Raw genomic sequence first — 20743 nt, forward strand, 5'->3', positions numbered from 1 at the left:
TGTTTCTTTTAAACACTGGTCACAATAGCTGGATTCAATCTGGATAGTGCAAGGGCTGAATATCTTAATAAGACAGTCAGTGCTGGTGTTATGTGAATAGCTGTGATATTATCAACTCAATAGCAAGCCTTTAGTTAGCGCATAACTTCGGAAACTTCCTTCTCTCCACCCATGGATGACCCTGGTGCTTTCTGGGATGGTATGTTATAGGTTTCAGTGGCATTATCCGGATAATGCTGCTGAAAATCACTGCCTAGCCATGATTGTACTTGAGGCAATAGAGCTTACCCAAAGTTACAAGGAAAGTCACTGGGATTAGAATCCTGGCATCTGCAGTTCTCAGCTCATTATTCTAAGCCCTAGGTTTCTTCTCCTTACTAGGGAAGGTGTGCCCAGTAAAGGAGGTCAGAGGAAAGGAACATCTAACTTAAAAGTAAAACATCTAAATGGAAAATTTAAATCATAGGAGGCTCGTGAATAAACTGGATGGGCTGAAGTTAGGACCCAACGCAGTGAACTAGAGTTTAGACCCTGATTCTAAGAGGATGAGGGGTGACAGAGCAAAGGTTTTGCATTTTTTTCTAGCATAGAAGTTGCTAGTACTCAAATGCCAGGTCATCCTTCAGGGCTGGGATGATCGCTGAGGGACTTGCTCTACAATAGCCAGGCCCTCTGCTACCAGCCATAGGATGTATGAAGAGCTAGGATTCAGTGGCGTAGTAAGGGGGGGGGGGGCGATGGGGCAGTCGGCCCTGGGTGCCATTTTGGTGGGGTTGCTGGCACCCATCCTCCTTTCTGTTCCCCCTTCACTCCCCCACCACCACCATACCTCTAGCTCTTCTCCAGCATGAGCAGCAACTCCAATCTGTTGCTCGCGCCTGCGTTGGCTCTCCTGATGATGTCACTTCTGGACAAGAGGGAGAGCCGGCATCGACGTGGGCAGCCAGTTTGCAATACTGCTCACGCCGAAAAAGTTAGAGGTATGGGAGAAGGGGAGGGGCGTGTGCGAGTGGCAGGGCGGCATGGAAGGAGAGGAAGGGCACCACTGCCCCGGGCACCTCTCACCTTTGCTGCACCACTGCTAGGGTTACCAGATGTCCACAGCTGAAGCCTCAGATGATGTCATATCCATCTGCGCATGTTTGGAGGCCCTCTGGATGCGGCCCAGAGGTCAGAGAAGAAGAGATGTTGAACATCGTGGTTTGACTGCACAAGAGCTTTTTTTGCTCTCAGCGTCCTTCAGCAAAGTGTCCCCTGAGGAAGTTGTCCCCTATATGCCGAAACCAGGATTCCAGTGGGGACCACTTTTTTTAAAATCCAGACTGATCATTGGTTGAAAAGACACCGGCCTTGCCTTTTTTGTTAGACAGGCATATTTGATCAAATAGATGTGTATATGCATAGAGCAAATACACACAATTGCACATTCCTTGGAGCAGGTATAAATTTGTCTGTTGGCATTTGAGTACTATGGGACTGGTTTGGGGAGCCTATCTTATAAAGGCACATAAATCCTATGTTCTAAAAATAAAAATAAAAAAACTTAGAAAAGGCACTTTTATTGGACTTCCCATCTATATGTCTTGTATAAACTTACACTTCTTGGGGTCATTTGAAAGTCATTTCCATGAGTAAAACCTGAAATATTTTGTATATGCTCTTAAACCTATTCACATGCACATAGGTTGGAGGCATTCATGGTTGTGGGGGGAGGAGGAAAATAATGTACATATGTTATAAAATGCTTGCAGACTGAACCAGCATATTTGTGTACGCCAAAGAACAAGTATAAAGGTGTGCTCATATTTTCCAAGTACAAGCAAGTCAGCCTTTTCTAAATCTGCTCTTCAAGGACAGGCCTTCTTAATCTAGTTCTTAGGGCACACCAAGCCCCTTCAAGTTTTCAGAATATCCACCATGAATAGGCATATGATTGATTGTCATGCACTTCCTCCTTGGTATGCAAATCTATCTCATGCATATTTATGGTGGATATCCTGAAAACGCAAAGGGACTTGGTATACCTTAAGGACTAGGTTAAGAAAGATCATTTTATGTATGTTAGGCAGGTAGGTATGAAATCAGAACTGAAACCAGGAGAAAAACTCCACACACAAGTGTAGAACCAACAAACCACAGTGGAGGTCCAAAACATTTGGGGGCTCATAATCGAAAGAGAAAAATGTCCAAAAACCGGCCTAAGTTGGCACATGGACAAACATTTCTCAAAAACGTCCATGGGTAGGTGAAGTAAGGAAAAAAGCACCGGGGGGGAGGGGCAGCTATGCCCGCTCCCCCTCTTTCAAACCTTAAAGTCACCAGATGGAGGGGTGAGGGGGGCTTTGTTCTCCTCTTTCAAACCCTGAAGTTACCAGATAATGCGGAGGCAGAAGAAGACGACCATGGGTGGGGGAAAGGAAAGAAGCACTCAATGAAGTTGCATGGATATACATTTAAGACAAATAGGAGAAATATATTTTTTCACTCACAGAATAAAGGCCTACCCCAGTAAATGCTATTGCACCTAGCAGTTGAAAAAAAAAAATAGTATTTGATTAGTAAAAGAAACTAAGGGATGGGAGGGGGAGTGGTTAGATCAAATGGGGAAATTGCTAGAGAAATCAAAAACTTTTACAAACATCTGTACAAGCCAAAAGGTTCACAAAATAAAGATGATGTTTTGAAATATCTTGCTGTGTCCCCTTTGACAAAATTGAGGGATCAAAAGACATTTATTTTTAAACAAACCCATTAGTGTGCTAGAGATCTTCTTGCAATTAAATCTCTATCTAAAGGCAAGGTGGCGGGAGAAAAGAGCCTGCCAGGGCATGCTTTGGGGGAGAGTGCTACCCCAGTGTTAGTTAGACTGTTGAATGATGTTCTTGTGTACCTCCCTTTCAAAGACTACTGTATGTATGGGGAAAGCATAGAGGTTGTGTGCAAGATAGGTAAACCTAAGAGATGATGTGAGATCTATCAACTCATCACCGTACTGAAATGTGACATGACATTTTTTTTGCTAAAGTGTTAGTAAAAAGATTGGAAGGGGTGATGCCTAGACCAAACAGGTTTTATTAACGAGAGGCCAAAGTGGGATAATGTCAAAAGGCTGTAAACATCATACTGTATATGTTGTCAGCACCAGAAGACCATGTGTTCTGCACCAGATGCTGGAAAAGTGTTTGATAGGGTGAAGTTGGGATTAAAGGAACATCTATATATGGGTGAAGGGCTCCTGGCTTCCATTAAAGCTTTGCATTTGGAAACCTCTAAATCAGTGGTCTCAAACTCACGGCCCGCCAGGTACTATTTTGAGGCCCTCGGTATGTTTATCATTATCACAAAAGTAAAATAAAACAGTTTCTTGATCATAGGTCTCTTTAGCTATAAATGACAATATTATTATTAAGAATTAGCCAAAAGGAAAGATTTCTAAACTATAGAGTTTTACCTCATGCAAAATTGTCATTTCTTTAATAAGACATTAACTATTTTTTCTGAGGCCCTTCAAGTACCTACAAATCCAAAATGTGGCCCTGCAAAGGGTTTGAGTTTGAGACCACTGCTCTAAATGAATTTCAGTAAATGACCTCCCCTTAGAGGAATTTAGTCTGCAGAAAGGTACAAGGCCCGAGGATCCCCCCTATACCTTTTGCTGTTAATTCCATGAGTTGAAACCATACAAACTTTTCAGAGCAAACTATGGCCCTTATTTAAGAAGCCCTAGACACCAATCATTGGTAGTTACATGTGCATGTGCAGTAGGTGCTGTTCAAAGATGTTGACCCCTTTGCAGAACACCAAGTCTAGTATACTGTATGGTCCTTTTCATAGTTTATAGATTTGATCATCTATATGAATCCTAGAGCTGTCATCATATCAAGGAAAGCAGTTGTGGTGCTATCTGTAATTTCAATATATATGTTAAGATCTCCTATGATCACTAACCTCAGGATTACCTCTGTCAGCACATCCTTGCTGAATTGAGAGGCATTCTGACTCCGACAGATGGAGGATGGAAACTCTTTGAGATTGATTGTCTCGTGGAATCAGAACTAAAACCCATCCACCTCACTTCTCGGATCTTGGCAGATGTTGGATCATGAATCCTGTGCAATATACAGTAAAGTAGTTCAGTCAATGGGCCCCCTCCACTTTCATCCCACTTCAAACCAGTGTATCATCAGAAAGAGGTAGATAAACTATGTTTAACATTCTGACTACTACTCTATTTCAAGGCCAGTTGTGTCTGCAGCAGGGCATGGTGATGAACCAGGCTGGGATCACTTTTCTATTAAAAGATGTCCTGGAGATCATTCAATAATTTGGCCTTAAGAGATCAGAACCTCTTAAACTGTATGTTCTCACCAACCACTCTCAAAGGCTGATCATCTCTAGGGCAATCATTTCACCAAAACATCACAGGCCCAATATTCAGCACTATTTAACCAGCCAGATACGGCTCTTGGCTGTTTAAACAGTGTTTGGCCTGCAAACTGCTAATATTCAGCAGGAGATAGCCAACTCTCTGCTGAATATTAGTGGTTAGCAGCTTAAACTTGGCTGGCTACATTGCATGACAGTTGCCAATTTTAAGCACTGATCAGCCAAGTTGAGTGGCCAAACTGAGCTGCGCAAAAAAGCAGGCCTATTTTTGACCACTATAACCTAGCTAGCCAGTGCTTCCTCTGTTCTTTGGGCTCTGCCTTGTTTCATCTGTGGCCTACTACACTGATATCATTTTTCATATGAGCGAGGACGACATAATGGTTACTACGGATATGCCATTTGGCCTTTATCTGCCATCATGTTTCTAACAGAGCCAGTTTTTGTTACTATATACCTGACAATTCACAAAAAAAGTGTTTATGAACAACTTACAAAATGAAAAGTTGACAAAGACACGAATTCAGATGAGATAAATCACAAGATACTAAGGGGCTCGTTTTCAAAGCACTTAGATACACAAAGTACTATAGGTTACTGTGGTTCTTTGTAAGTCTAAGTGCTTTGAAAATGAGCCCCTAAGGGTAGTTTGGACGATTCTGACAGATTCAAAAGAGAATGCATTCAGTAGATCTTTGGCAGTGACTCCATGGGACTGGAGAAGGGCAAATATGGTTCTGCTTCATAAAAGTGGTATTATTTATTTATTGAGATTTATTAACTGCTATTATGAGGAGATTCGCCCAAGGCAGTCTATAGCAGGTATAATTCAACATAAAACTTACAATTTTATTAACAATATAACAGTAGTAAAAAGAGCAAATATAAACATAAAAACAATGAATGAGGTAGAATTAAAATTAGTAAATTGAAACTTATTAATAGGACTACCATGAAACAGTTAAAAAAATACTTAACAGCACTGAAATTCAAATAAGAGAGAGAGATACTAAAAGGGAGACATAATACTTATGAAACATCTAATAAGCACAAATCAAAACATTCAAATGACATAGATATGATGCTAATACACTTCTCCCTCCATGTTCGCGGGGGTTAAGGGCAAAGCCGGCCCACAAATACGAAAAAAACATGAATAACTTTAAGGCGAAATCTGACCCACCCCTGCCTCCCAGACCTCTCCACTGAGCTTACTTTTTAAAAACCTGGTAAGTCTAGCGGTGAAGCGGGGCAGGAGCGATCTTCCTACGCTCAAAAGATCGCTCCTGCCTCACTTCACCACTAGACTACCAGGTTTTAAAAAGTAAGTGGAGAGGTCCAGGAAGCAGGGGTGGGTCACCTAGATGAAAACTGCAAATAACCAAAGTTGTAAGTTCCAAACCTGCAAATATGGAGGGGGATGTTTACATCTTAAACTACAACTGAGGATTCAAATGCAGATATTAGATGGGAATAGGATGGGTGGTACAGCGTGTGTTGGTATAAACCAGTGGTCTCAAACTCAAATCCTTTGCAGGGCCACATTTTGGATTTATAGGTACTTGCAGGGCCTCAGAAAAAATAGTTAATGTCTTATTAAAGGAATGACAATTATGCTTGAGGTAAAAAACTCTTTATAGTTTATAAATTTTTCCTTTTGGCTAAGTCTTAATAATAATATTGTAATTTATAGCTAAAGAGACATATGATCAAGAAATGGTTTTATTTTACTTTTGTGATTATGATAAACACACCAAGGGCCTCAAAATAGTACCTGGCAGGCCGCGAGTTTGAGACCACTGATATAAACAGATGGGAATCTGAACTCCTTACTCTCTCTCTCTCATCATTCCCTCTATAATTCCATACCTAAACATACATAGACTGACCATTTGTTCTGTATGTCTGTCATAATTAGACTGTAAGCTCCTTCAAGCAGGGACCATCTCTTGCATGTTTAATGTACAGCACTCCGTGGATCTGGTAGTGCTATAGAAATAATAAATAGTAGTAGTAGTAGTAACTCAGGGCAAGTTGTTTATACAGTTACTAGTCCTTAAGCCCGTTACATTAACGGGTGCTAGAAAGCAGCCCCCTTTCCCTCTCCCCCTCCAGTTCCTCCCTAACTGTCTCTCCGTAGCCCCCCCTTCTGTCTTCCCCCCCTAAGCAAAATGATCTGCCTCCCAGCACACCCCTCCCCCTGAAGCAGCCCCCTTTCCCTCTACCCCTCCAATTCCTCCCTGAAAGTGTCTCCGTGGTCCCCCTTCTGTCTCCCCTCCCAAGCAAAGCTGTCTGCCTCCCAGCACACCCCTCCCCCCAAAGCAGACCCCTTTCCCTCTATCCCTCCAATTCCTCCCTGACTGTCTCTCCGTGGCCCCCCCTTCTGTCTCCCCCCCAAGCAAAGCTGTCTGCCTCCAAGCACACCCCTCCCCCAAAGCAGGCCCCTTTCCCTCTCCCGCTCCAGTTCCTCCCTGTCTCTCTGTGGTCCCCCTTCTGTCTCCCCCCCAAGCAAAGCTGTCTGCCTCCAAGCACAGCCCTTCCCCAAAGCAGGCCCCTTTCCCTCTCCAGCTCCAGTTCCTCCCTATCTCTCCGTGGCCCCCCTTCTGTCTCCCCCCAAGCAAAGCTGTGTGCCTCCAAGCACACCCTTACCCCAAAGCAGGCTCCTTTCCCTCTTCCTCTTCCTTCTTCCCAGTTCCTCCCTGTCTCTTCGTGGCTCACGCGATTTTCTCTTCTCGCAGTCTGGCCAGCTCCCCTAGTCCTTTGCTGCCGCCGCCATCCCCTTCCCTTCCTGCGGTCGACAAAACTCTTGCCTCCAGCAGCCGCCGCAGCACTGTAAACACGCTGCTTCGCGGCCTCTACTGCCCTGATTTGCTCTTCCGTGTCCCTGATGACGTCATCAGAGAAACGGAAGAGCAAATGAAGGCAGTAGAGGCCACGAAGCAGCGTGTTTACAGTGCTGCGGCGGCTGCTGGAGGCAAGAGTTTTGTCGACCGCGGGAAGGGAAGGGGGTGGCGGCGGCGGCAAAGGACTAAGGTAGCCGGCCAGACCGCAAGAAGGGTGGGCTGAGAGGAACCCGGGACCGTTGCAGAGGCTTGTTGCACAGTGTAAATACAGTTGCTCAGTGTGAGGCTTCCTTCGCTCTTCCGAGTCTGCATTATGACTCCTCAACGCGCCATCTAGCGCATGCGCAGTCGTGCGGCCACATCCCGACAGAAAAGGGATCAGGGAACACGTTTCGCTACTGCGCATGCGCGGGCTAGCATTTTATTATACAGTTTTACAAGGGGAGTGTGTGGTGCAGTGGTAAAAGCTAAGCCTCAGCACCCTGAGGTTGTGGGTTTAAATCCACGTTGCTCCTTATAACTCTGGGCAAGTCACTTAATCCCCCCATTGCCCCAGGTACATTAGATAGATTGTGAGCCTGCCGGGACAGAGAGAGGAAAACTGCTTGAGTACCTGAATAAATTCATGTAAACCGTTCTGAGCTCCCCTGGGAGAACAGTATAGAAAATTGAATAAATAAATAAGGAACTAATTTAGTTCCTGATACAGAATGAGTGTAGTCAATCACCCTAAGTATTAAAGGCTTGGGTGAAGAGCCAGTGTTAGAGAGGTGATGGGAAACTATAGGCGGGCAAACCTTTCCTCAGTGGTGGAAAAAGTGATGGGGACCCTGCTGAAGGAAAATATATTGATCTATCTATATTCCTGTGCTTTCTGTTCCAATATAAAGGGAAACCTTAACAAGGTGCCTGATTGATCTGTGAAAATGACCCCACACCTGTTTCAAACTTTGAAGTCACCAGATGATGCAGAGGCAGGAAAAGAAGACCATGGGTAGGTGAAGTGAGGAAAGAAGCACCAGGGGGGGGGAGGCAGCTATGCCCGCTCCCCCTCTTTCAACCTTAAAGTCACCAGATGGAGGGGTGAAGGGTGAGGGGAGCTTTGTTCTCCTTTTTCAAACCCTGAAGTTACCAGATAATGCGGAGGCAGAAGAAGACAACCATGGGTGGGCGAAGGGAAAGGAAAGAAGCACCAATGGGGCGAGGGGAGCTATTTCCCCCCTCTTGTTCAAACTTTGCAGCTTCAACAACGTAAGCCTCACAGCCTTGATGAAACAGCCGTGGTTAAACGGCTTTGCTGAACCGGGCTGGCTGAAATGGCCATGCTGAATCGGCCTAGACCCATGTCAGAAAGCATATTTTCATAGAAAAGGTGATAGATGTCTGGAATGATATCCTGGGAAAAGTGATAAGAAACCAAAACATTGAAAAAAAAAAAGAGTAGCTTATATACAACTCAGAACAACAGGGAAACAACTTTCTACTTACCGTATTTGCCAGCATATAAGATGACTTTTCAGTACCTTAAAATCCTCCCCAAAGTCGGGGGTCGTCTTATACGCCGGGTACTGTTTACATGCCCTTACTTTACATGCCCTAACATCTCCTTCCTTACCTCCTTACGGTGCTTACGGTACTAGTAAACCTGCCGGGACATCAGCGGGGCCATGGCGGGACATCAGTGTGACAAGGGTGCCAGCTCCTTCATCCTGCGCAGCGGGAAGCAGCAGTGCTTTGGCCCCACCCCTTTTCTCTTTACTACGTCTCTCGCACATGCGGCCATGTGTGGAGTCTAGCCCTTAAGGAAGTTGCGGGGGCGAACAGGAGGCTTTTGAAGGCTTTTAAAGGGAAACTGTCATGCCAGCAAACTTGCTAGGGACTTGCCCGGCACTTGCTCTCTCCCTCTATGTGTTATCTTCCTTCTATCATTGACAGTTTCAGTTTGGTTAACAGTTTAGAAAACAAATAGCATGGCAGCTCCCATGGGTTTATTGTTCTATTCAGCTTTAGTGAATTAATTAAAATTGTTGAAATAAATTCTGATGTTCTTTTAAGTTTTATTTGTTGTGCAGAAGGTGTGCGGAAGAAGGGGTAGTCTTATATGGCGAGTATATAACAAACTCTATATTTTAACTGTAAAAGTTGGGGGGTCGTCTTATACGCCCAGTCGTCTTATATGCCGGCAGATACGGTACTAATAAGTCATTTGGGCAGGTAACCTGCATGGAGTGACAGTTAAAATCCTACACAAAGGCATGGGAGTATGACCCGCATGAAGCAGAATTCAGAACCCTAAACAAAGATATGAGGGGGGGTAATCTATATAGAGTGACAGTTACAACTCAAACCACCTTGGTGGGAAGACTAGATGGGCCATTTTGATATTTATCCCCTCTCACTGGATATTTGCTATTGGGATGACAACACCTACATTCCCTCTAAGCTGAGCACATGGGCAATTGCTCATACATTTAAAGAGCGTCGCTCACAGATTTTACATGGTGGCGCACAAAAATAAGTGCAAATCAGGAAAATTTGTTGGTGTTTAGAACTTGCTGCTCACACCCAAAAAAATTTTTTAACGGGCACCTCTGGACAAATATTGTGCTGAATATACTTTCTCCTGATTGGTCATTGCTTGATACTTTATTATATTATACTTTCAACTGTCGCAACAACCTCCTTATTGTTACCTTGTTGTTGATAATGTTATTGTACTTATTGTTTGTTCAAAAAATTCAATAAAAAAACGGGGGAAAAAAACTTGTTGCCCACATGAGAAAATATTTTAATGCACCCAGTCAATCCTTAAGCGGGAGCATTGGACAATACCTCAGGATGACTGTGGGCAGGGCAGGATTAATTCTTCGAGGGCCCCTAGGCACACAAGTACACTGGGCCCCCTGGCCCTGCCCCGCCCATGCCCTGCCCCTACTTGCCCATGTCCCGCACCCATTTATCTGTTTTATTCTTTACTTCTTTATTTTCACTTGCATTTCTTTTTTTAAAAAATTCAAAACAAAGATTAGTATACCAGTGCATAGTTTTTCTTCTATGCAACCCCCAAACATCTCTGAACAAATCCCCCATCCTTCCCTTCACACCTACTTACCCAGGAATTTAACTCCTTTCCATGCATATATGAAAAGTGTTCAAATATTTGTAAAGCAGTAATACTATCCAAAATATAAGTCTATATTAATAACCAAGTTTACAACGCCTCTCAATTGCCTCACTCTACATCAACCAACCCACATGTATGTATAAACAACCCATATGTATGTATAAACAACCAAATCTGTAACACTCCATGTATGTTAATTTGCAACGAAACAACAAGGCAAGCAGTCCACCAAAGAATCCAACATGAAACAAAAGAAGATTGGCAGAAAATAAGGAGATTCAAATCATTATGGAATAAGTAATCACAAACTAACCTCTCCCCCCTTTTACAAAACTGTTGTGTGTTTTTTAGCCACAGCCAGCACTAAAAAAATGCTCTACAGTTTTGTAAAATGGGGGATAAAATAGAAATACGTAGACAAAGGTTAAATAAAACCACCAAGACGCGGGACTCTGCATACAATGCAACACCACAGAAACAGCAATGCATGTCCCCTAAAGCAAAAAATAAATAAATAGAAAATGTTTTTCTACCTTTGTCTTGTCTGGTTTCAGCTCTCCTCATCTTCTTGTCACTCTCTTCCTTTCATCTTCTGTCCTTCTGTGCCACTTCCAGAAACTGTATGCCTCCCCCTTCCATCTTTCCCTTCACTCCCATTGGTCTGGAATCCATCTTCTTCCATTCCCAATGGTCTGGCATCTCTCTCCTCTTCTCTTCTTCCCTTCCCTTCCCTCTCCCACCCCCACACTCCCATGATCTGGAATTTCACTCTCTCCTCTCTCTTCCCCCCCTTCCATCAGCATCAGCCCCCTTTATTTCCCTCCAACCCAATTCCATCCAGTATCATAGAAACATAGAAACATAGAAGATGACGGCAGAAAAGGGCCACAGCCCATCAAGTCTGACCACTCTGCTTACCCACCCCCTGTCTATGCCCTAATGACCCAATTTTCTTATTTTGACCCTCGTAGGGATCCCACATGGGTATCCCATTTATTCTTAAAGTCTGGCACGCTGTCTGCCTCGATCACCTGCACTGGAAGCTTGTTCCAATGATCAACCACTCTCTCTGTGAAGAAATACTTTCTGGTGTCGCCATGAAATTCCATCACATTTATGGCTTCTGATGCCATGGGAATGGTTTCCGAGATAGAGTTAGCAAATGGGATGATGATCATGAAATCGTCTGCGTAACTGAATAGTTTTATCCCCAGGTGGGTTAATTGCGCGCCCAATGAGGACATGTAGACATTGAAAAGCAATGGGGACAGTGGTGATCCTTGTGGCACACCGAATGAATTGCTCCAGATATCGGAAAGATCGTAGTTGAAACGTACCTGATAGGTACGGGATGTAAGGAAGCTGGAATATTATAATGCTTCTGTATCACTCCATGATGTGACTTCATTTTGAGTACTGTGTTCAATTCTGGTCACCACAACTCAAAAAAGATATAGCGGAATTAGAAAAGGCTCAAAGAGCAACCAAAATTATAAAGGGGATAGAACTCCTCTCAAAAGCTAAAGAGGTTAGGGCTCCTCAGTTTGGAAAAGAGAAGGCTGAGTGGAGATATGATTGAAGTCTACAAAATCCTGAGTGGTGTGGAATAGGTACAAGTAGATTGATATTTTACTGCATCAAAGATTACAAAGACTAGAGGACACTTGACGAAGTTACAGGGAAATAATTTAAAACCAATATTAGGAAATATTTTTTCACTCAGAGAATAATTAAGCTCTGGAATGTGTTGCCAGAGGTTGTAGTAAGAGCATTTAACATAGCTGTTTTTAAGAAAGGTTTGGACAATTTCCTGGAGGAAAAGACTGTTATTGAGGCAGACATGGGGAAGCCACTGCTTGCCCTGGATTGGTAGCATGGAATGTTGCTACTATTTGGGGTTTTACCACGTATTTTTGATCTGGTTTGGCTACCATGGAGAAGGATATTGGGCAAGATGGACCATTGGTCTGACTCAGTAAGGCTATTCTTATGTACTAATATAAACGTGGAGGGGTATAATCAAAAGAAATGTCTAGGTCCGTTTTGGCCTAAGTCGCAAGTCACCCAAAATCAGACACGGGAAAAGGTCCATTTCTGAAAAATGCATCCAGCATATATATATATATTTTTTAAATTGTCCAACTGTACATCCAGCCGTCTGATCGCCCAGACCGCTAAGTTGTCCATCTTTATACCCCATTTTCGTTCACAAATTTGTCAAAGTCACAAACACCTAGAAAAAGACCTTTTAGACACGGGAGGGCCCAGAAAAGTGATGGACTGGACATCCAGACATGGCACCAGAGTAGTGGGGTACCTTATAGGGCACTGCTGTGAACTTCACAAAAAGGTTGCCACAGAAACATCTAACTACAGCTTTCTTATAGGTCATGGTGAGCCCTGCAAAACACCCCCAGAACCTACTAGACCCACCTATCTACCACCCCAATAGCCTTTATGGCTAAAGGAGCCACTTATATGGCAGTACAAAAAAGGTTTTGGGGTTTTTAGGGGGTGAACATTTTTCACCATGAATGCAGTGATTAGAGTGGCTTATGGGCTTAGATCCTCCTCTCCATGGTTCACTAACTTACCCCCAAGACCACTTAAGCCACCTCTTTGCAGCTCTAGGATGCCAGGTGCTGATATTCTGGAGGCAGATATGTAAAGTTGGTATTATGATTTTTATGATGTTGGAAGGGGTGGTCAGTGATCACTGGGAGAGTGTGGGGGGGTCTGTACTTTGTGTCTGCAGTGGTTATCGTGTCACTTTGAATACCTTCTGTGGACTTAGACCTGGTTTTAGATAGCCTAAGTCACAACGTCCAAGTTCTGTCTAGGCAGTGTTGTAAAACCTTCGGTTATACATGCAGTACGACTAAGTCTAGGATGGCCCATGTCCCACCCAAATCCCACCCTCACCACTCCTCCTAAAACGTCCCTTTTAGCTCTGGTCGTTCAGCAGCACTGTGAAGGCCTAAGTCGTTTTAAATACTTCTAAAACCCTGTACGATTATTGGCACTTGGACGACTTTTGATACTGGTCGTCCAAGTGCCAATTTAGGCCGGTTTTTAGATGTTTTTCTGTTTCGATTATGAGCCCCATAGTCTCTTAGCCCCAAATGACAAATGTGGCTAAACTTGAGCACTGTTTATAGCAGCTGCAGGAATTGGCATAGAATACTACTCTATAAGCTGTGGTCTGAGTTAGGCACTATTATAGAATAGTGCATAGGTCCAGGATCCATGCCAAATTTTAAAGTTTGAGAAGTTACACCAACTGAGACCTATTGTAAATCCTTGTGCCTAAATTAGGTGCAGATCTCCCAAATTCGATAATATGGCGCCATCTTTAATGAATGCTCTTGAGCCAACCATTCTCCTCCGACATCCACACCCTCATTTCATTTGTGCACTAAGGGGCAAATTACATTACATTAGTGACTTTTATTTCGCCTTAACCTTGCAGTTCTAGGTGAATTACAAATGGACATTTCCAGGAGAATTTCAGGATTAGGAATGAATTATAGATCTGTGGCTTCTATATAGGACATGTAAAGTTAGGCATCCATAATTTAGACATCCATACACTTAGGTGTTCAAATAGATTGATAACAAGCAATAATTAGAAGTTAGACATCGAAAGCTATGTGTGATTCTCAGAAGAGGCGTCTACAATTTCATTGATGCACATCAGAAAAAATGTGTCTAACGGGATAGGCGTGGCTGTGGTTTTAATATGGATGTCCATTTACAGAATCCCATGGCACTCAGCATTCTTAAGTATTCTAAGACATCGATATTTTCACCTAAAATGTAGACATTGCAAAACCAAGTTTACTTTTGGACGTGCATTGGGCATGAGTTAGGCAAGCTGGAAGCGTTCAAATATAGGTGTATAGGTTTTGTTTTTGTGGGTAAAGAGTACTCCTCTTTGATAATAATGGAAAAAGATATTTAATAATGCATTACTCAAGCAAAACACGTGGAAAAAACTATATTGCACACTAAACCTCATTCCCAAAGGTTAAGAAAATAAGAAGAGAAACTCTATTCACAGTAGCTGTGGCTCAGAGCAAGTGGACATGTTTGATGCACAATCTTGACATCATTGTGACATCATCAATATGCATCTAGATGGCAGATTTGTAATAGATTAGGAATATGTGCTGGGGTACCTGACTATCCTACAGACTGGAACCCACAACCTCGGGAAGATGGAAGAATTGCCTTTAACCATTGAGCCACATCAGCTGCCTTTCTGGGTAGGGCTTCCTACCCTGTGAATCTCCTGATGTTACATCACCCCAACAACTACAACATAAATGTTCAGAAAGAGCCTTGGTGGTTTAAAATCCATTGCAAACCCTCCTGGTATTTTCATACCCTCTTTTTGGTCTCCTAACAGAGGACTTTGACATTTACATTTGCACTCTGTCACTTCCAGGGTCCAGAGCTCATGTGGCTCAGTGGTTAAAGGCACGTCTTCCATCTTCCCAAGGTAGTATGTTCAAATCTACACAAACACCCTGTTACTTTCACAGCTTCTATTTGGTCTCATAAGAGAGTATGGGCTGTGGTCAGGTATCTAACAGTTATCAAGAGGACTCTGCCATTTACATTTACACTTTCGTTTCCAGAGTCCAGAGGGAAATTTATTTTTACACTCAGATAGCTATGATCTCATGTGGCAGGAACCCTTGCCTATACGGAAGCTGATGTGGCTCAATGATTAAAGCTACTTTTTCCATCTTCCCCAGGTGTGGGTTCAAATCCACAGGAAACTAATAGAGCGGGTCAGATGCCCCAGCACATATTCTTATTTTTTAAGTGATAATCTGCCATCTAGGTGCATACTGATGATGTCACAATGATGTCAAGTTTGTGTGTCAAACATGTCCACTTGCTCTGAGGTGAAATATGTATCCTGCTATAGCTGGTATTAGACATGGCTTGCCCAGACATTTTAAGGAACTCACCAATGATCACTACTAAGAATGCACCTTGCTCAGCTTATGGTAGACTTGTTAGGGCTGCCAAATGGCTTCATAAAAAAGGATATATATTTTATCAACAAAAAACTTGAGCAAAAACACCCCTACTACCTACTAACAAATTACAAAAATTAAGATGTCTTACTTTAATATCGGGTGATAACCAGCCAAGCTAAACATTTATCAAACAGACCTCAAAATCCAAAGGATAAAACTCCCAGAGTCTAAAGATTTCATAAGGGAGTTGCACAGAACTATCACTGATCCATTCTGGAAAGTTCTGTGCAACTCCCTTATGGAATCTTTGGACTCTGGGAGTTTATCCTTTGGATTTTGAGGTCTATTTGATAGATATTTAGCTTGGCTGGTTGAAAACAAAAACAAAAACTGTAGATACAGATGTTGTGGAGATAATTTATTAAACACTGACATATAAAACCATGAAAATTCAATAAAAAAAATACAATGATAAAAAATACAGTGATAAAAATCCAACCGGATCCTACAAGGTCCGTGTTTCGGCGAACATATCTTCCTCAGGGGTCCAATTGTTTGCAAACTCACACATAAAGAATTGGACTGAAAACAGTCTATTGTCTTTAAACAAAGAACACCGCAGACAAGCTGAAGTAGCAAAAAAAATGCGAAGGCTGGTTACCACCCAATATTGAAATAAGACATCTTAATTTTTGTAATTTGTTACTCCATAAAAAAGGAGACAGAATGAGTTATCCAGGATTTACTTCCATTGAAAGCAATGGGATGGATACAGACATTTGGTTTTACCTCCACTGAAAGCAATGGAAGTAAAACCCAGGTGTCTCAATCTGTCCTCTGTTTTCTAGAACCATATGGCAGCAAGTTCATGATGGGAAAATTAAAGAGGTGGGAATAAGTGACTTGCCCAGGATTACAGGGAACAGCATGAGTTTGAACTATAACCTCTGAGTGCTGAGGCTGTAGCCTTAACTACTGCAAATGCAAGTAGTGTCTCACTTCCGGCTCACCACACAATTGTTTCCCACATATTCACCTTTATAGGACCCCCAGGGACCCCTGAAGAAGTCTTTTTGTCAAAACGCAGACTGTGTTAGGTCCTGTATCCCCAGCGGACTAGGTCCTTTAAGGCTTTTATATGAATAACTTATTTTTATGTGGATGACATTATTTTATGTGGATGATTTCAGTGTACCTTTGGAACTTTGACACTTTCAAATAAAGTCCATTTAGGAACATCGTCATTCCACAGAGTTTTTTTTGTTTTGCTTTAACTACTGCACTACATTCTACCCCTATCTAAGACAGACCCCTGGTCCATCAATCCCAGTATCCTGTTTCCAACAGTGGACAACCCAGGTCACAAGTACCTGGGCAAGATCCCAAATAGTAAAATAGTTCGGCTAGCCACAACAATCTAGGTGTCTTTAATAGAATCTGCCAGAATATAAATGCCTGACTTAATTATGTAAAAAGCTTAATCAGCACCAATAACAAGCAATTAGCTCCTCATAATTAGCTTAAATTAAAATTAGATTGGTAGGTGCCTACCAGAAAGTACGCATGGTTAGGGGCAGATTGTGGGCAGATCATAGGTATGTTTTGCGTGTAGGCACCTGTTTTGGACTTAGGCCAAGAAAACTTGGCATAAACAGGGTTTGCCTATGGTTTAGATATCAACTGGTGCAAAAGTCCACTTTGTGTGCCTCTAGGTGTTATTCTATAAACAGTGCCTAGATTGACATGCACGATATGCCGCATTCCTCGGCACCCATGTTTTAGATGCCGTTTATAGAATTGGGGCCATTATGTGCTGCTTATCCTAGGAACAAGCTGTGGATTTTTCCACATCTATCTTAATAATGGCTTATGGACTTCTCTTTTAGAAAGTTATCTAAACCTTTTTTAAATCTGCTAAGCTAACTCCTTTCATCACAATCGCTGGCAACAAATTCCAGAATTTAATTATACATTGAGTGAAGAAATATTTTCTACGGTTTATTTTTAATCAACTTCATCACATGCTCCCTAGTCTTAGTATATTTGGAAAGAGTAATCAAGTAAACTAAACTAAACTAAATCTTGGGTTTATATACCGCGCCATCTCCACATTTGTGGAGCTCGGCAAGGTTTGTAATGAGAAAGGAACTCCAAGGGAGGGATGGGTGAAGATCGGAGAGGGGAGAATGTTAGCAGGCTGGGATGTCAGAAGAGGAGGGAGTGTTAGGTTTTTGAGAAAAGCCAGGTTTTCAGATGTTTACGGAAGGGTTCAAGGGCACTCAGGTTCCAAAGAGGGGAGGCAAGGCTATTCCAGAGCTCGATGAATCTGAAGAGGAGGGAGGTCCCCAGTTTTCCTGGGTGGGAAATGTCTTTTAGTGAGGGGAAGGATAATTTTAGTTTTTGGGTAGGTCTGGTGGCATTAAGATTTGAGGAATTCCAGGAGAGTGGAATTAATGGAGGAAGGATGCCGTGGAGGATCTTGAAAGTTAGGCAGATGCATTTGATGTGAACTCTGGAAATTATCGGGAGCCAATGAAGCTTGGAAAGAAGCAGTGAGACGTGATCGAATTTACTTTTTGCAAAGATAAGCTTGGCCGCGGCATTTTGAATCCGTTGGAGTTTGTGAAGGTTTTTCTTCGTTAGGCTTATGAAAATAGAATTGCAGTAGTCCAGTCTGGAGAGGATGATGGATTGGACAAGAACAACGAAATGTTTTTGATGGAAACAGGATCTTACTTTCCTCAACATGTGTAAGCTGAAGTAGCATTTTTTTACCAGGGAGTTGAGGTGGTCATTGAAAGACAATGTAGAGTCAATGATGACGCCCAGGACCTTGCTGGAGAATTCTAGCTGCAGAGTGGAGCCAGAGGACAGTGGGATTGAGGTGGGTAGGTGAGCTAATTTTGGGCCGAGCCAAAGGAGTTTCTCACATCTACCTGTTCCACTGCACTCAGTATTTTATAGACCTCTATCAGATCTCCCCTGAGTCAGCTCTTCTCCAGGCTGAAGAGCCCTATCCGCTTTAGCTTTTCCTAATATTGTGGAACTGCAAGGGAAATGTAGACATGGGAGGGGCATAGGCAGATCACAGGAGTGTCTAGAAGTAGCATGCACCAATGTATAGAATTATAGCATTTACCAGCCAGTTATTGATCTTGCATAAGTGCTCATACTTAAAGTTAAGCGCACAAATACAGACTTATGCTAGTGTTCTATAATAATCGCATGTGCACCTGCTAAAAAAGAATTTACACTTAGTCTAATTTTGGACATCCTGTTGAGACTTACCTCATTGAAGTGCAATTCTATAACATGATGAATAAGGGTGCACATCCTTTTTGCACAAGTAAATGAACAAAAAAATTAGCACTTTTGTGAATAAGCATTGTAAACGCTATTCTGTAAGGGCACATATAAGTGGCACAATGTGCAAATGCAAAAGGGATGTACATGTGGGCGGGACTTGGGCAAGACATGGGTTTGCCTCCAAGTTCTGTGTATACCTTATAGCATGCTATGAGTTACACACACCCTTGCTGCATTTGGGCATGCCCAGTTACACCGGGTCTATGGCTGGTGTAACTCCACATGCCTAAATGTAAGACGCACTGATGCTGGGCTATGCTAATTTCTTTAAAGGTTTCTCAGATGCTGTTATAGAATAGGACAGGGGTCCTCAAATTTAGTCCTCAAGGTTCACAACCCGCTCTGGTTTTCAGGATTTCCTCAATGAATATGTATGAGATCTATTTGCATTCATGCTTGCTTTGAAAACAAATATATTTCAGACATATTTATTGTGGAAATTTGACAACTAGTCTTTTTTATGGATCTCGAGAAGTGGATTTGAGGATCCCTGAAATAGGATCTTACCCTGCAGCATTGGGGCATCTGAGAAAAGGTATCCACTTATAGATTTGCCCCCAAAATTGGTACCTTCTCAGATTTTTGGCATAGGTATCCTTTTGTAAAAATTATACTCATCATATCAAAGCAGCAGACTTACACTATACTGTATACTACATATCAAAAATATTTCAATGCAGGCTGAGGCACTAATTCCCTTATTTGGAAGCAATATACCATGGAAATCTCCTTAATTTAAAAATGTAAATTTGGATAATTTAATGTGGGGAGAGGGGAAGAGCGAGTTCTACTTAAGTTCTCAGCTTCCTGAGAATGGGGTTTGTTTAAACTGGATTTACATTCCGTTCTCTTTGCATTATCTATGGCAGAATTAATCATGACTCGGGATGTGGCAAAGCAGAAATAACTAAATAGTTTACTTAAAAAGAAATACAGTAATGATTATTTTGCCTTTCCTGGCCTCTTCTCCAGTTCTTCCCCCATCCTCTCTGTGAACGGCTGCACTTATATTATATACAACTGAGGGATGCAGGCTGCCCAGTCTTGCGGGTAATTAGCTCATTGCGCTACCATTCACCCAGATGATTGCATCTAAAAGCATTACAGTATACAGGGGAGAGTGACCCACAATCTGGCTCTGTGTGTGTATGTAGAGACAGAGAGGAAAGATACAAGATAAAGATAAAAATTACAGACTTAAGAGACCTCAATATGCATTCTGTAGAAGAAAGGCGAGAGAGAGGTGATATGATACAGATATTTAAATATCTCCGTGGCATTAATGTACAGAAGGTGAGTCTTTTTCAAGTGAAGGAAAACTTTGGAATGACAGGGCATAGGATTAAGTTAAGAGGAAGGGTAATAGATGCATGGAATAGTCTCTCATTAGAGGTGGTAGAGACAAAAACCGTGTCTGAATTTAAGAAAGTGTGGGACAGGCACATGGGGTCTCTTAGGGAGAAGAGGAGATAGTGGATGCTGCGGATGGACAGACTGGATGTGCCATTTGGCCTTTATCTGCTGTCATGTTTCTATTTCTCTAAGTTAAAAAGCGACTCACATCTACCTCCTCTACTCAACTCAGTATTTTATACACCCAATGGCACAGAGAGGGTAGGGTCGCCCGGGGCAGCGGCACCCCCCGCATCCTCCTCTCCACCCCACCCCTGCTCCTTCTGCACCCCCCTGCTCCTTCCATGCTTCCCACACCACACTCGCTCACTCCCTTCTCACCCCTGTATCTCTTTACGTTCAAATCTTTTTATTAGAAGAAATAGGAAACAGCAAACAACAAATACAACAATGGCAATGAATACACAATCAGTGCGTTGTAGAGGCATAACAGAAGAAACAACCCCCCAACCCCGAACTCCCCCCCAAACATCCCGTTCCCCCCGTACACCCCCCCACCCCCATCCCCAAAATCAAACAGAAGCTAAAAGACGTAATTCCAAATTGCCAAAGGCCCGTACTCTGGTGGCCCCCGGCAGACCCAATGAAAAATCCATTCCCCCCTCAACAACCCGGAACAA

This window comes from Geotrypetes seraphini, chromosome 2 (assembly GCF_902459505.1).
Source record: "Geotrypetes seraphini chromosome 2, aGeoSer1.1, whole genome shotgun sequence".
Taxonomy (NCBI): Eukaryota; Metazoa; Chordata; class Amphibia; order Gymnophiona; family Dermophiidae; genus Geotrypetes; species Geotrypetes seraphini.